The sequence below is a fragment of the Pezoporus flaviventris genome, unplaced genomic scaffold, assembly GCF_033815535.1.
Source record: "Pezoporus flaviventris isolate CSIRO_AGI_PZ_B2104156 unplaced genomic scaffold, CSIRO_AGI_Pfla_v1 ptg000015l, whole genome shotgun sequence".
NCBI classification, from domain to species: Eukaryota; Metazoa; Chordata; class Aves; order Psittaciformes; family Psittacidae; genus Pezoporus; species Pezoporus flaviventris.
This window is the reverse complement of record NW_026892563.1, coordinates 45030378-45045271: the sequence shown is the minus strand read 5'-3', so window position 1 is coordinate 45045271 and position 14894 is coordinate 45030378. Positions and strand designations below refer to the sequence as shown.

At 45.2% G+C, this 14894-nt stretch overlaps 1 protein-coding gene and 1 long non-coding RNA gene across 19 annotated transcripts in view; one reads left to right on the top strand and one right to left on the bottom strand.

Moving 5' to 3' along the window:
• Positions 1-14894, top strand: part of BBX (BBX high mobility group box domain containing) — a 137646-nt gene that overhangs the window by 63996 nt on the left and 58756 nt on the right. The window lies entirely within an intron of this gene.
• Positions 4353-6008, bottom strand: LOC133269740 (uncharacterized). Of its 2 annotated transcripts, none has more exons than XR_009743537.1 (3): positions 5917-6008; positions 4652-4708; positions 4353-4581 (listed from the first exon to the last, which is right to left on the bottom strand). It is a non-coding gene; the product is annotated as an uncharacterized LOC133269740 (long non-coding RNA). The 2 variants fall into 2 exon arrangements; XR_009743536.1 differs by lacking the exon at positions 5917-6008 and adding an exon at positions 5124-5368.

Sequence of the window (14894 nt, the reverse complement as noted above, 5' to 3'; positions counted from 1 at the left end):
CTGGAAAAGAGTACAGGAAGGGTTGAACCCAAGCTGTGCTACCTGTTCTCCAGCTACCAGTATTTCCAGCTCTTCTGCATTTAGAATTGCTGGCGAATATGGTAACGTGGCTGTCATCTCAGGTTACTGCAGGTCAAATGAATCAGTGGCATCACTCTCATGGATCATGCGAGAGGAAGAAATCAGACCCTGAGGTGTTTAATTGTGCTCTAAGGCATGAAGAGAGACAGCAGGCTGGCTGACCAGTGCTCGGTGCCTGGGGGGATTGTGGCACTGGTCCTCATCGAAGCCATTTCCAGGCACGTGAAGGGCAAGAAGGTGACTGGAAACAGCCACATATGGATTTACCATGGGCAAACTGTGCCATATCAATGAGCTGAAGTGATGGAGGCAAGGTGGTGTGGGCAATGGGAGGGTGGAGGGCCTTGCTTATTTTGATGGTATCAAGGATTTTTGACACTTCAGTAGCACACCTGGAGCCAAACTGGATCCAGACTGGGTGGATGGTGCATGAGAAATTGGCTGAACCAGTAGTTCAGCACTGAACTGCAGAGAGTTACTGGGGGTATTCTGTGAGGGACAGTGTTAATATTTCCATTAATGATAGAAATGATGGGATGGAGTGCACCCTCAGCAAGTAAGACTTGACACCAAACTGGTGGAAGTAGTGGGTATGCAGGGGAGCAGAGCTGCCATTCAGAGGGACTTAGGAACCCTAACCCTAATGGGCTAACAGGAAGCCTATGAAGTTGAACAAAAAGAAAGGTAGAAACAGCTTTGCAGGGAAGACATGGGGATCCTAATGGGCAATAAATGGAATAGGACTCGGCAGCATGACCCTGTAGCCACAAAAGAAAACTGAAGGCAAGAACATAGCCAGAAGATAGAAGGGGGTTCCTGTTCTGCTTTGCACTTCTGAGACTGTGGACCCCAAGGCAAGAGGGAGCACAGCTGAGGCTTGAGGTGGTTGGATCTGAAGCACATGCCATACCAGGGAAGGCTGCGATAGCTGGTTGTGTTCTGGCTGAGAAGGCTCAGCGAGGAGTCCAATTGATGCCAACTGTCTGTAGGACAGCTATGAAGAAGGTGGAGCTGGACTGTGTTTAAAGGTGCACAGCAGAAGGACAGGCAGGAGGCAGTAGTCCCAAGTTGCAGCAGGGGAAATGCTGGTTCAGCAAAAGGAAGAGTACCTGCCACTGTGAGGATGCTGGAGCAGGTACTAAAAGTGGTGGTGGCTTCCAGCTTTGAAGCCAGGCCTGCCTTGAGCAGGACTAGAAACCTCCAGGTGCTATGTCTTAAATGTTGGGTTTTTCTTGAAGTAGTGTTTGTTAGGGCATGGAAATTAATAATGATATTGTCTAGTTTTTAAGGGGACAGTGTGCAAGTATTTGCCCTAAAGCCTTCGAATTCATGGCTTTAGGTCTTCGGAAGTGGACATTAATGAACCATGTAATTGTCTTGCCATGGATTCAAAATAAGCCATCTCTTTCTCCTTAAAAGAGACTGTTAGGTGCAGCAGAACTCGAGGTGGTGATGCATCTTTGCGACATTAGCGAGCATGCATGTGGCTTCAGAATGGGGGCATTGTCTGCAGCCCTGCTTACTTCTGCTGGAAGCTTATGTGAGAGCAAGATGTTTTAGGGGAAAACTCTGAAAGCGATGTCTTATGGCATAAAGCTATCTCCCTGGCAAAGAACAGATTTTCTTGGTAGCTTGCTGTCTTCCAGGAGCTTGAAATCATTCATGCCCGATATCCATTGAGCTCCAGCAGAATGTGGCTGTAACACTACAGTGAAATGGGAGCTATTAAATATGGGATCATTTGACATACGACACCTTCCACTAGACCAGGTTGCTCAAAGCACCATCCAGCCTGGCCTTGAGCACTGCCAGGGATGGGGCAACCACAGCTTCTCTGGTCAACCTGTTCCAGTGCCTCACCACCTATGCCTCCCAAATTAAATGTACCTTTCAATTTAATGGGTTAATTGAATAGCGAAGTGCAACAGTTTATGCAATGAGATATGGAACTATGGGGCTTAAATTATTTTGATTACTTTGATAGATGTTAAAGGGGAAGTTTAATGTGCTGAGTAGCTGAGCCTGCCTTGGTGAGGCTAGATATGAAATAATGGTCTTCCTTCTGAGGGTCTTTTAAGTAACATTGTTTATTCCCTTTTTTTAATCTCTGTGTTATGAAATATGACCACTCTTTCTGGCATTGTATGTGCCCTGTGGTTGTATTCAGGGCCAGCTCTGTGATTCCCTGCATCTCCAAATATTTGCATTGCTTTTTATGTAATTGCCCAGAGGTACTTGCGTTATACTGTAAACTTTCCAGGACCTGTACGTGGATTATTAAGCTGAGAATGTTGGATAAGCCCCAAATCAGATAGACACATTCCATAGTGTGTTTAAGGGCTTGTATGCATTACGAATGGGAGACAGTGCTCAGGTGAAAAGTGAGATGCTTACAAGTTTGTCCATGTAGTGATTTATCAGCACGAGCAACTCAGGTTGTCCAGGGAACCCCTCAGTCATAGAATCATGCAATCAAATAGGTTGGAAAAGCCCTTTAAGATCATCAAGCCCAACCTTTACCCCAGGACTGCCAAATCCACGACTAAACCCTGTCCCTAAGGGGCTCATCTACACACGTTTTGAATGCTTCCAGGGGCAGTGATTCCACCAGTTCCCTGGGAAGCCTGTTTCAATGCTTGACCACCCTTTCGAGGGTCCCAGTATGATGTTGGGGTGATGCCCCTTGCTTGCTGAGGCTCTGATGCCCGTGAACAGCAGCAATCAGCTGCACGGGGGGTGGGTTAGCTCAGGGCATGCAGTGCACGGGCAGCAGCGTGTGCCTGCAAAGTGGTACGTGCATATGTGCTTCATTGGCTGAATTCTGCAGCTCCAAAGAGGCCTGCATGGAGCTGAGGTGCATCTAAAGCATGCCTTGCTGAGGACTGTTCCGTGTCTCTGTACTTATCTACCTAACAAGCACGGAAAAAAGATGGCTGAATGTGGAAATGTTCAGTTCCTTCATCTTCTGTCTGCTGGAAGGAGAATGGAACAGGGGCTGGGATCAGAGATACAGGCTCTCCTTCCCACTTTGACCATGGATTTGTTTCTGACCCCCTTTTTTTAAGGTATTTCACGTCTCTCAGACTCTTTCCTAACTGGAAAAATGAGGAAGATATCAATGTTCCCACCTTTTATTAAAGTGCTTTGAAATCCGCGTTCACGACAGGATGAATAAGAGCTAATAAGCGTCTATTTGATAGTTTTTTCCACAGTAAATTTGATTCTGCCACAGCAAGGTAGCTAACAGGTCTTTAAGTAAAGAAATAGTACATGATGATGTTTGGTAAGGGTATGGTTTTGACTTTGGCTCTATCTCAGATTCTGTGTTTGAATACTTTCTCTATAGAGATAGACACAAAATTATATGTATATTGTCGTAGCTCTATTAAAGTATGTTACACAAGTAGCACATGTTCCTTTTAGGCTCTCAGAACTCCATTACAAAGGAGCCCAGATGTTGGTTCATTGCCTGACAAAGACTTCTGTATTTGTGTCTGGAGATATCCAAATGGAGATACGAGCACATACGTGTCTTTTCATACACGCTGAATCCAGGATTTGATGTGCTCTGCACGTTTCACACAGCTTGTCTGGATGGCATGCACCACAGGTTTGATGCCTCCTTGGGCACAAAGGTTTGGCCATTTTTCAGGGTACAAAGTCAGCCCAGTTCCTTGTACTTGGACAATAAGAGGATATTTGAGGTAGGAGACGGAAGACCTGAAGTAGTTGTTCCCATTATGAAATGAATATGTTAAGTCACCAAACTTAGGTCTGAACATCAAAGCTTGGGTGGAGTGTAAACCAGAAACCTCTTGACATGGCGTGGTGGATTTTTGGCTTTATCTGCTGTGAGGAATGCTCAGAACATGCTTTATTCTCCAGGATTTTCTCATACATTCAGTTAAGGCCCTAATTACTTATGGACTTTAATAGAACAGAATTTTCTCATGATAAGTCATTAAATTGTGCTGAAAAAGCTCTAAATAATGAACTGGCATTTGTTTCTATGGCTAAGATATTTTTTCCCCCTTCTGTTTTAATTCCTTAGTCCTGAAATCCACCTGTCTTTTGGCCTAAATTCAGTCCATCAGAATGCTTAAACTTAGGCTTCATTTAAGTATGTACTTACCACTGTAGGACCAAGAGTTGCATAAGGGAACAGCAGTATGGGATAGTAAAACCAAACTTTTTTCTTCTTTTTAATTTAAAAATCAGGGGAAGTTATTTTTAAACACCCAAATGAAATACAAATGAAGACAACCACTAGATGGCACTTGAAAATTGTGTATTGAGATCGTACATCTGCTGTCAAAATAATGACAAATTTGGCTAGACCCTAAAGGGTTTTATGTGGATCTGAATAGTTCGGGGAGGTGGTGGTGTTCCCATAACCAAAGTTCCTTTAGCTGTATGTTCTTCTTCCGTGATCAGATTAAACCACTGGGCTCAGGAATGCAGTCTGCAGTAAAAGCTCATTCCTGATACTTCAAATGTTGCCTTCAGTAAGAAGAGCAATACACGTAATGCACAACTTGAGGTCATTTCTTCTCATCCTATCACTTGGTACCTGGGAGAGGAGAGTCATATCCAGCACTGTGCTCTGCCTCGGCATTCCTTTGACCTTCTTGGCCTCTGCCTAGTTTGAGGTACAATGTATTTTGCCAAAGTGTTGCTGCTTTAATATTTCTTTTAATCCTATTTTAGGTCAGTAGTTTGGAAAACAACCCAGAATCTTGTAGGGGAGGGTTCAGGCAGGGAACAGCCTCCAAGGGTTCCTTTTTCTCTCATTTTTTGCCTTACCCACTTTATTTCTTGCTGGGTAGAGAAGGTGGAAGGCAATAGTAACAGTTTGATTCTGCAGAAAATAGATAGCAGCTAGAAATTCATCATCAAGTCAATACGTGGTATTTCTGTCAGTGACCATTGCACAAGCCTCTTTTAGGTGAAATTTTCATGTGGCCTCTTTATTGTTTTATCTGAGATGCGCGAGAGTTACATTACCGTGATTTATGAGCTAGTAATATTGAAGATGAATAAACCTGAGTAAACGCTGTCTGTAGCCATTAACTTGATTCTGGTTCTGTAGCAGCAGTGGGTAGTAGCTGTTTCGAGGGGCTGTCTGGAGAACTGTCTTAGCCTATTGTACTTGAGTTGAAGAGAGTGAAAGTAGACAAACTCTAATACCGGGTTGTGCGAGGCTATTTTACAGCCTATTAAATACGTATTAAGGGACTAATTCTTTCATTTGCTTATACAGCTGTATATGGTTCCCCTGACACTGGTAGTAATTATGACTGAATTTTATTATGAAGGCCTCGTTACACACATGGTAAACCTTAGAATGGATTACAGTAGCGATGGACACAGCTGCATTGTCCCGGTTTTGCAGAAGATGCTCGGGCACAATCAACAAGAGGTGAAAAGGAGAGTCGAACAATCTTCCCATTCATCTGTGCTCACCCTGCGATGGATGCTGCAGGGACGTCTCCTCCTTTGTGCCGCTCTGTGCTGTGCAAGAGCGCTTGGCTGTGTTTCTGCCCTGCCTGGACCCTACGGCAATTGGTACGCTTGCTAATCAGAGATTAAAATGAAGCTTTGGGAGGGGCAAGCCAAAACCACCCCCCCATTCAGAGGGTCTCCTCCTCTGCAGGCTGTGAGCACAACTCCAGGCCACCCCTCTTGTTCACATACAATTTCGGTCTGACTTTGGGTTCATACCAGTAGCCCTTCAGTGAGGAAGTTGTTGCTGAACTGCAGATGCCCTCGTGGGAATGAGCTGATGGGAGTAACCCTGCTGAGAAATTCATTAGGTATTTCCTGTGGCCATCTTACCTGTCATCTCACTGGCTCCAAAGCCATCTGTGCTGAGATTAACCATTGAGTGCCTTGCAAAAGCTAGCGGGAACCCCTGCTTAACAAATCACAAAGGTTTTCGTTTTAGGATGGTGTTAAAATATCAGTAAATCACAGGAATGACAGCGCTCTGTCTACAAAAGCTGCTCTTCAGGCAGGCACAGGTAGGCCTGCTCACACAGGGGCACAAAGTGAATTTTGGGGGGTACGTATGTGAATGCTCTCTCAGCTCTGGACCCTTGTTTTCATTGCTGTCAGCCAACCAGTCTGTCAGAACACCTCCCCTGCTTTAACTCTAAAAGTCAGTGTTTTTCGGCTTGCGCTGTTGCTATGGGCTGTGATGCTCTGCAGACAAGCACTCGAGAGGTGGTTGCATTTCACAGTCTGCTCCGTGTTCCTGGAGGAAAAGTGCGCTAGTGATAAATTGCTCTGGCGTCAGCAGAGGGATTTCGAGGTGCGTGTTGTTGTTATCCCCTTCTCCGTGGGAGGAGGAAGCATTCCGAAGCAGGCTGGGCTCTGTATCCTCTGTGCTTTGAATGTACGGTGTTTATTCTGCTCACCTTCCTGGGTTCGTTGTTGCTCTCTCCTGTTGTGGCTGCAGATGCAGCAGCAAAAATGAATGCTGGTTTGCAGCAAAAGGATGCCAGAGCTTTCTGGCTGGGTGGGCCAGATCTAGCAGCACAGGGGTCCCAGTGTATCCATCCCCTGGGTGACTGATATCACCTATGTATGCAGGAGGCCTGCTGCTGCTCCCCAGTGCCTGGCTCCTTCGCATTTATATTGCACAGAGCATGCAGTGAGAGAAACCCGAGAAACCCGTGCCTGCTCTCCAGGAGCTGCCCGCAGTGGATGCCACTAGGCTAATCTGTGCGGATTTTCCCAAGGGATGCACATGGCCATGGGAAGACCTGCTGTGGCGGTCTGTTGGCACACGGGGTAGTTAGTGCTTGATGCCCCAAAGGTGGCTCTCACCCTAATGCCTGTCTTCTGCACTTTATGACCCCGAAATCCTGGCCAGCCCAGTGTGTTGCTGGAGTCTTGCTAATGTTCTGGTGAAGTGTGTGTAGCAGTGCCCTGTGAGTCACTGGGGTTCTGGTTGCTTCTGCCTCTGCCGCTGCTGAAGACTGAAATCAATCCTGCAATAGCAAATGTCCTACTGTAACTTAAATTCAAGGCAAGAAAAGGCCTGTTTCGGTTAAGGCCTGAGCCTTCAGACAACTGCAGATGGCTTGGGTGGGTTGGCTGGATGATGATTTATTCCTATGGTGTGTGCTTCTTATTGCTGGGTTAGAGGGTTTTACTTAAAGCAGCGAGCTTTGAGTGCAGGCTTCACTTCTCCTCCCCACCCGCTGCCCGTTTGGAACCCCTGGGGCCGGTTTGGAACCCTGGGGATGGTTTGGAACCGCAGTGTCCCGGTCTGTTTCGGACCCGAGGTAAACGCCTCCAACGCCCTCACCGAGCCCAGGCTCAGCTGCTGCTCCGCATCCTCCCATTCCCCCAGCACGGAGGAAGCCCCGGGTACCTCCCTGGCTTCCTCGCCTCCTCGGCTAAGGTCTCCTTGGGTGGCACCGCGCAGCAGAGCTGCCAAATGCCGCCGTGGCCTCTCCTCTTCCCCACAGCAGGCACTTACAGCCGAGCCCCGCTAACCGGAGCACCGGCTGCCGCTCGGTGTGACTGCAGAGCCGGCCGGTGCGTGCCGGAGCCCGGAAGGAGCCGGCGCATCCAAGCCCCACGGCGGAGGGAGCGGTGCCTGCGGGCCGCTGGGACCTGCCTTGCCCCCCGTAACCTCCTCCAGCCGCCCCGCGCCCCAGCAGGGGCCCCATCCGCCGGTACGGCACCGCGCACCTCCCTGCCTGCCCCCGGCATGCTCCTCTTCAGCCCCGCGGGTACCACCGGTGCCGTCAGTTACCGGCCGTTCCGGCGAGCCCCGCCGCAGTCGCCGCTGGGTTGCAGCAGCGTTTCTGCTGCCTCCTTGTTCTCCCTGACCCGTCCTCCCCAGCGTGCTGATCCCTCCTGCTCCCGAGTCGCGTGTCTCCCGCACCCCCTCCTTCTGGATTGAGCGCGCCCGGGCTGAGCAGGGTTTGTGGATGCGCTTTGGCTTTGTGCGGCAGCGGGGTTTTGTTTTGAAGTGGAAGCGCTGTGTTTCCTGCCGAACGGGAGCTGCATTGCCCAAACAGCGAAGGTTTCCGGCGGGGTCGGCGGCTTGCCGCTTCATCCATGAGTTACGTTAAAAGCCTGCTCTGAGATAGAGCTGAACCTGTTGTGCCGGGCCTCAGCGGGTCCCTTTGGGAAGCATTGGCCACTTTTCGTTAGTGTTTTAAGTTAGTGATTAGTGTTTGAAGTCTTGACTTTTCTCAGATTGGATTTATTTGGGGTAAGGCATAGCAGAAAATAAAAGCTTGACCATTTCCTAAACCATTTCCCACTTTTATAAATTATAGAGGTTATTACCCTTTTTTATTTATACATACCCTATATTATTTTTATTATACGTTTATTATTTCTATATAACCCATATTATTGTTTATCGTTTATTAATTTAATTATATATACCCTTTATTATTGATACAAACCCTATATTATTATAGTTTAAAGTGAAATAATAAAGGTTATTTTTGTAGGTCCAGGAGGAGATTCCCGCAAGCCTGGTGCCTTCCAGCACTGATAAGTTTAAGTTAAACATACTGATTTTGTTTTGCCTAGTTAAGTGGTTGTTACCTGGTGTTCAGTCTGGTGAATGAGCATCCAAATAGGGGGGGACCCCAAAAGCAAAGGGTGACATAAAGACCAGAGAACTGAGGGGTGGTTGTTTTTATAAAGATGGTCCAAACTCGTACCTTTTGAGCACTTTTTTAGTTGCATATTTGAAATATGATGCTCCACTTAGTTTTCATGATTAGGTTTTCTTATGTTTAGGGTGTGAGGCACAACGCCACATGATGACTTGGGAGTTTTGTTCCTCAGTGTCATTGCCCTGCACACCACAGCCCTGCAGGTGCTGGGGTGCTGGGTGACATCCCAGGGGAGACCCTTCCCTTCTGCTGCTCGCCAGGGCTTGGCCTCTGTTTTCCTTCCTGTCAGCAGAGGCCATGCTCTTGTGCTCTGCATGATGGATGTGGAACACAGATTATTTGCTCATGTCTTTTATGTATTTAAAACCTGTTATTTTGTCTTTCTCAAGCTAAATGATGCTAGTTTTCACTGAGGTTTTCCTTTAGTTTTTCTTTGCCTGTTTTCTTCATTCTTCTTTTATTTCCTTGCCTTTTTTCCATTCTTTTTTTCACTTTTTTTTTTCTTTTTTACTTTCCCCCTCTATCCTCCTTGCTCTCTTTTCCTCCTTTTTTTTTCTTTTCTTTTTTCTTAGTGCATTTTCTAGACTACAGCTACTAAATTGTACTGTACCAAGTAGTTTACCCTACTGACAACAAGCACTTGCTGGTAGCCTAACCATGATACGCTCTTAACTTGGTTTTTCAGTACCATAACTAACGTAGCACTCCCAGGTTTGGGTTACGCACTGAATTTCAGGCTGAGTGTTGGTTGAAGTACTTGGCTGGGTAAGGTCCAGTCAGCTGTGTCTGCTTGGGTGTAAGGAAAATGCAGTCGTTGGAATCTATGCAAAGTTGTCTTTTTAATTTCCTAATTAGATTACTCACGCACTGTAATGTCAGTATCCAGTTCCTCAGTGTGCCTTTTGAGGGCAGTTTTGTAGCAGGCAGGGTTTGCCTGTCTTTCACTTCTTTTAATGAGGGCATTCTTAAAGGCTGAAGAACTCTCTACAAAGTAAAATAGGATTTTATGATATTTCTCCATGTTTTCTAGAAATGAAGAGAAAAAAAGAGATCATTATTCAAAATCAAACTTCAGGAAGCAACTTTGCAGCGGTTTATGTGCCTCCTCGTGACTTTCCAAGCTTTGTTTCTTATGCTTGAGTGTCATGGAAAGGTTCGTGTTCATTTAGTATCTTTTAAAACCCAGTTGCCTGAAGTGGTGGCACAAGCACATCTGAGTAGAGTACTCCTTGGAGAGAATAGGTGGGTTTTTATTATGTATTGAAGGCCTGAGATTTCTTTGTTCAGTAAGAGGTGGTCCTGTGCTATCCTGTGCACATGCTCTCTGCGTGGTTTCCATTCTGAAAGCGGATTTAGAGGGAGCTAGTACTTGAAATGCCCTTAAAGACATTCTTACTGATAGCTCTGAAGGATTAACTATGACAGTATTAACCAAAAGCAAAACTAAAGGATGCACACATGAAAAAGGCAAGTGATCACTAGTAACAATTTATCCCCCCCCTTTCTTCTTTAAAAAACTTGAAGCATCCTGGTACCATGCTAATGGTGAGTACAGTTGTTCAACATAAAGTGCTTTTCGTACTAGAGAAAACCTGATTGGTTTCTTGGCATTAAAACCCCCCAAAGAACATCTTATTTCTTGTGCATGTGAGTGAGCAGAGAAGGAGTAGAGCTGAAGGTTAGAATTGATTGACTTATTACATGTTGCTTTTATTCCTCTCTGGTAAGCTTGAAAAATTCACTTAAAAGAGTGCTGTTGACATTTTTCTGATGATCTTAGGGTTTAATTTTAGGTATTAGAGAACAAAACCATCAAGCAACTGGGATCTGAGTTTAAGAGAATTACGAGTAGTTTAAAATCACTTTACGAAGATGGAAGAGGATGTCATTAACGAATAAGTAAGACTTGTTGCAGTGTTGCTAAGTGCTTCATGTGGTGACAGTCTATCCCAAACCTCTGCTAGCAAACAGGACTCTGTGGAGTCTCAGCATGTCCCCCATTAAGCCATTGCATCTCTGAAAATTAGAAAGCTCATTAATGGCTTTCCGCTGTGAAACAATAAAGACTATATTCCCTGACTGGTCAGTAATTAGTGCCAGCTAGTGTTTGTCCTTCATTATAGGAATATTCTGCTTCAGTTAGTCCAGAGCTAAAAGGAAATTCGTGGTTTAAAAAGCTTTCTGTATTCATGCAGTGTATTTTACTGACAGACTTGTGAGAAGATGAACTTATTTCCCAGTCTCCTGCTGCTTTGTTGTCAGCTCAGGTCGCTGACTTGGTAGCCCCTGAAACACCAAGCATTAGTGTCATAGGTGGATCCTCTTTTCTCTCTTTGGTATTTGTTTTTGTAAAGTAATAGAGAATTTAGGTAGCGTAAAACAGAGCAGAAAGTGTGGAAAATCCACTTGAAACTTTCCCTTTGCTCCTTTGTACCTGTAATTGTCATGGACTCAGCTGAGGGCCCAGCTGGATTCCAGGAAATGTGACTTTAAGGTAACAGGAAAACAGAAATCATTTCCACTGTCCTCATGGAAATGGGTGTTGCTGACACTGAGATTCTTCCATAGAGAACCTTCCAACAGGGAGCACACCGCAGTCACAGTTCACATCTCTGGGCTTTGGCTTTTGCAGCTCTGGCATTTCCCCAGTCTTTATTAGAACATGTGCCTGGGTTACTTCTGAAGACCTTTACAAGGATTTGGGTGGTTGTCGATGTAGTTTGGGGCATGCCTGGTGACTGCTGCTTGTTCAACACAAGCACTAGCAGCATCATCAGCGACGGATCAAGCGTAGGGTGAGATAGACCCAGAATTAGGACTGTGGAAGTTGGTCAGCTGTCTGTATCGGGTAATAACACTTGTTGTTAACGAACACTTGCATACAGTTGTGGGATTGAAATAGGAACGTATGCAGTAAAAACCTAACCATTCCTTGTTCTCCCCTGCTCCCCCACTGCCATCCATCTCTTAGGCAATCTTACTTCTCTCTGAAACCCTATTAGGTATATATATTTATAAGACAGCCCAGAAGACTGTGATACTTTGACTAATGTTTCCAGCACCAGAAAGGAAATAATACAGCCAGCACACCAAAAAGGGAAAAAAAGTTACTTTTTTTTTTTCCTGGTGTAGTATCTGTATCATTTGATCTGTATCTGCACTAAAAGGAGGTGTAGAACATCACCCTGAAGGTATCTCTTGCTATCAGTAGAACATGAACGTCAGCCTTGACAGGTATCCTCTGGTGATGTTATAAAGCATGTGTAGCTTATTTTAAGCGAAGCTGTCCATGCTTTTGTCTTGTCTTGTTGGAATATTCCTACTTTCTCCCTAGTGTCTGTCACTTTTTTGTCATCCTTAAGCTGAGAAATACCTTATAAAATCTTGTTAGCTGCCTTCTAGTTTCTTTTTTTCCTCTTGCTAACTTCTAAAAGCCATTACATTACAAAAGACACCTGACATTTTTACTGATACTGTAGGGAAAAAGTACATACTTTGTAATATGGTTCATAAACTCCATTTGTTGCAAACTTTGCACTTCAGGTGCTCTGTATCTTCCATGCTTTTAAGCCCCAAATCCTGCGAAACCTCCAGGATTTGTTCTGTGACTTTCTATAGAACTATTTAATTGCCAAGCTTAAATACACGCTTCAGTTCTTGTAGGGTCCAGGTCCAAGTCGCTATTCAAAAGCTTGCTGGTGGGATGCTTGCCAGCACCCAGGGATCCCTGACAGAGACAGAGAAGGAGCTGGTGTTTTCGCTTGCTTCTGCCTGCCAGCGTCCGGTCTCCCATACAAAACAAGCAACTAACATGCTGTTGATGATGTGTTGAGGGCGAAAAGAATCAGAGAAATAAATAGAACCTCAAGAGCCCACTGAATGGATTCCATTGATGTTTTGCCATTCCACAAGGGAATAATGCCAGTAAAACCTGTGCTGTCATTTAATCATACGTGCGTTCGCTTGCCCATGCAGTGTGTTGGCTAAGTAGTTATGTTATGGCTTGCCAAAATCTTCCAGACAGAAAAAAGAAACGGAAAATAGAATGAAAGTGCCCATTTTAGCTGTGGTTTGGATTTGGCTGGATTTGGTCTGGTTTTTTTTTATCTCCCCTCATAATTAATTGTATGATTGTATATAAAAATACCAACAATTCTAACAGAAACACCCCTGAAGAGTGAGGGCAGTGATAACGGAAGATGAAGCAATGCAAAGGAAAACAAGTTCATCGCACTGTGTCAGCGTGTATTTTTCTAAGAGGAAATGTCCCATGAAATGCAATAAAGAAATAGACTATTCTTCATTGGCAATCCTGTATTTGGCTGAGAGAGGCATCAGCAAAAGAGAAAACACCAAAGGAAGTCTCTGGAATAAGTAAAAATGGGAGGAAAGGGTTTGGAAGCACAGAAATACTACAGAATAGGGGCTGTTCATGTTATGAATGACTTCTGTTTTATAGGAAAGAGAGGGTGTAGAGGATGGAGTACATAGCTTGGCATACCTAAGGGGTGGAGGGCTTCCAGACCCTGCTGTAAAAGGGAATGTCCTGGTTTGAGCTTGGATAGAGCGGTACTTAGCTGCCAGCTGGGGTTAAACCATGTCAGTGAAGTTTGAAGTCAGTCTGTGGCCTCAGTCCTTCCGTCAGTGGGGTTGAATTGTGAGGACTTTTGTTGTTGACCATTACAAAGATTCGCTCTGAAGTGGAAGCAAAGAGCAACTGTGCCTTTCTCTAGTAAATGGTGCCTGTATAACAGCCAGGATCTGGCTTACTCTGTGTCTTGGATCTCCTAAATGCTTGTTCAGCTGATAGGGTAGTGACCTATCCTGTTAAAAGCCTCTCTATAGTCAAACTGTTGCTTCAGGGTGACGACTAAGCTAAAATGGTTCACAATTCAACAAAACAACCTAATGAGCATCACCTGAATTCCTGAAGCTGAGCCCGCCTTTCTGTTTCAGCATTAATGTGCAGTAAGCTTTGGTTAATTTAGTTCTAATGTATTTGAAGGGTAACTGGGTGCCTTATGCATGGGAAACAAAATCTGTTTGTCAGCTGTGTCATAGTAAAGTGACATAATGTGCTGAGAGCCCCTTTGGGGTTTGAAAGGTGACTGGTGCTTGGGGTCTCTGCTGCCTTGCCAAGCTCAGTGTAGAGCATAGGCAGGGCCTCAGGAGTGATGGAGGACATGTAGAATACACCATGGGACCACTTAAGTCCTGTGAAGGTTTTCTTGCTCATCTTTCAAAGGGCAGCAGGCAGAGAGGTGCCAGCTAAAGGCAGTGCTGTTGTTGAAATAGCACTGAGACTTCAGCTGTGCTTTGCAAAGGAGGATCATGGAGCGCTCTGCAAACATTAGTTGCACAATAACAAGATAGAAGGCTACCAGTAATACTCATCTTGCTTGAGTCTGACTGTAGGCAGAAACCATATGCTTAGCTTGCCTAGGTAACTCACTGCTAACGCCTGGAGTAGCTGTGTCCCTGTTGTGCATTTATCCTGCTCAGGAATAGGCCACATACTTTATTGACAATGGTGATGTGACAAAGCTATGAGACTTAACAAATCTCTGCTACTCACAGGAGCCAAGTTCCTACTCAAATAGTAACTCAGCTGCTTGTTGATTTGTGTCCACCAGTACCCCAAACAAAAGCAAATGATGGGTCAGCACTTTACAAAGAGAGACAGATGGGGAGCGCAGTGCAGTGTGGTACATGGCAGGGGTCACGGTGGGATAGAAACACTCTCAAACGTGCGCTTTGCGGTACTGGGTTGCGGCTTGGTTTTCCACACTTTGATGTTCTTTTCAAGCCAAAGGGTTTTGTGTATTTGGATCCGTTTTTGGCAATCACAGATAAAGATTTAGGTGGATCGGTGCTGTGTAATATTCAGTGAAAAGATAGGAGTTGGTTGCAGAAAACGAGCAGAAGAGCAGGTGCCATGAAACCGGAGTTTAAATGCTTCCAGGTAGAAGTGGTGAGATGGGGACAGCAAAGTGTGGAATTTAATGGAGAAGCTACAAAGTTATAGGGTAACCTTAACTGATGGGAGCCAGGTACTGCTGATGAGTGGGAACTAACAAAATCCAGTACACATTGAGGAAATGGCTGGGTTTATATATAGGCTAGAATTTGTGAACCTGCTTTTTCCCAGGTTAAGTTGTTCCCTCC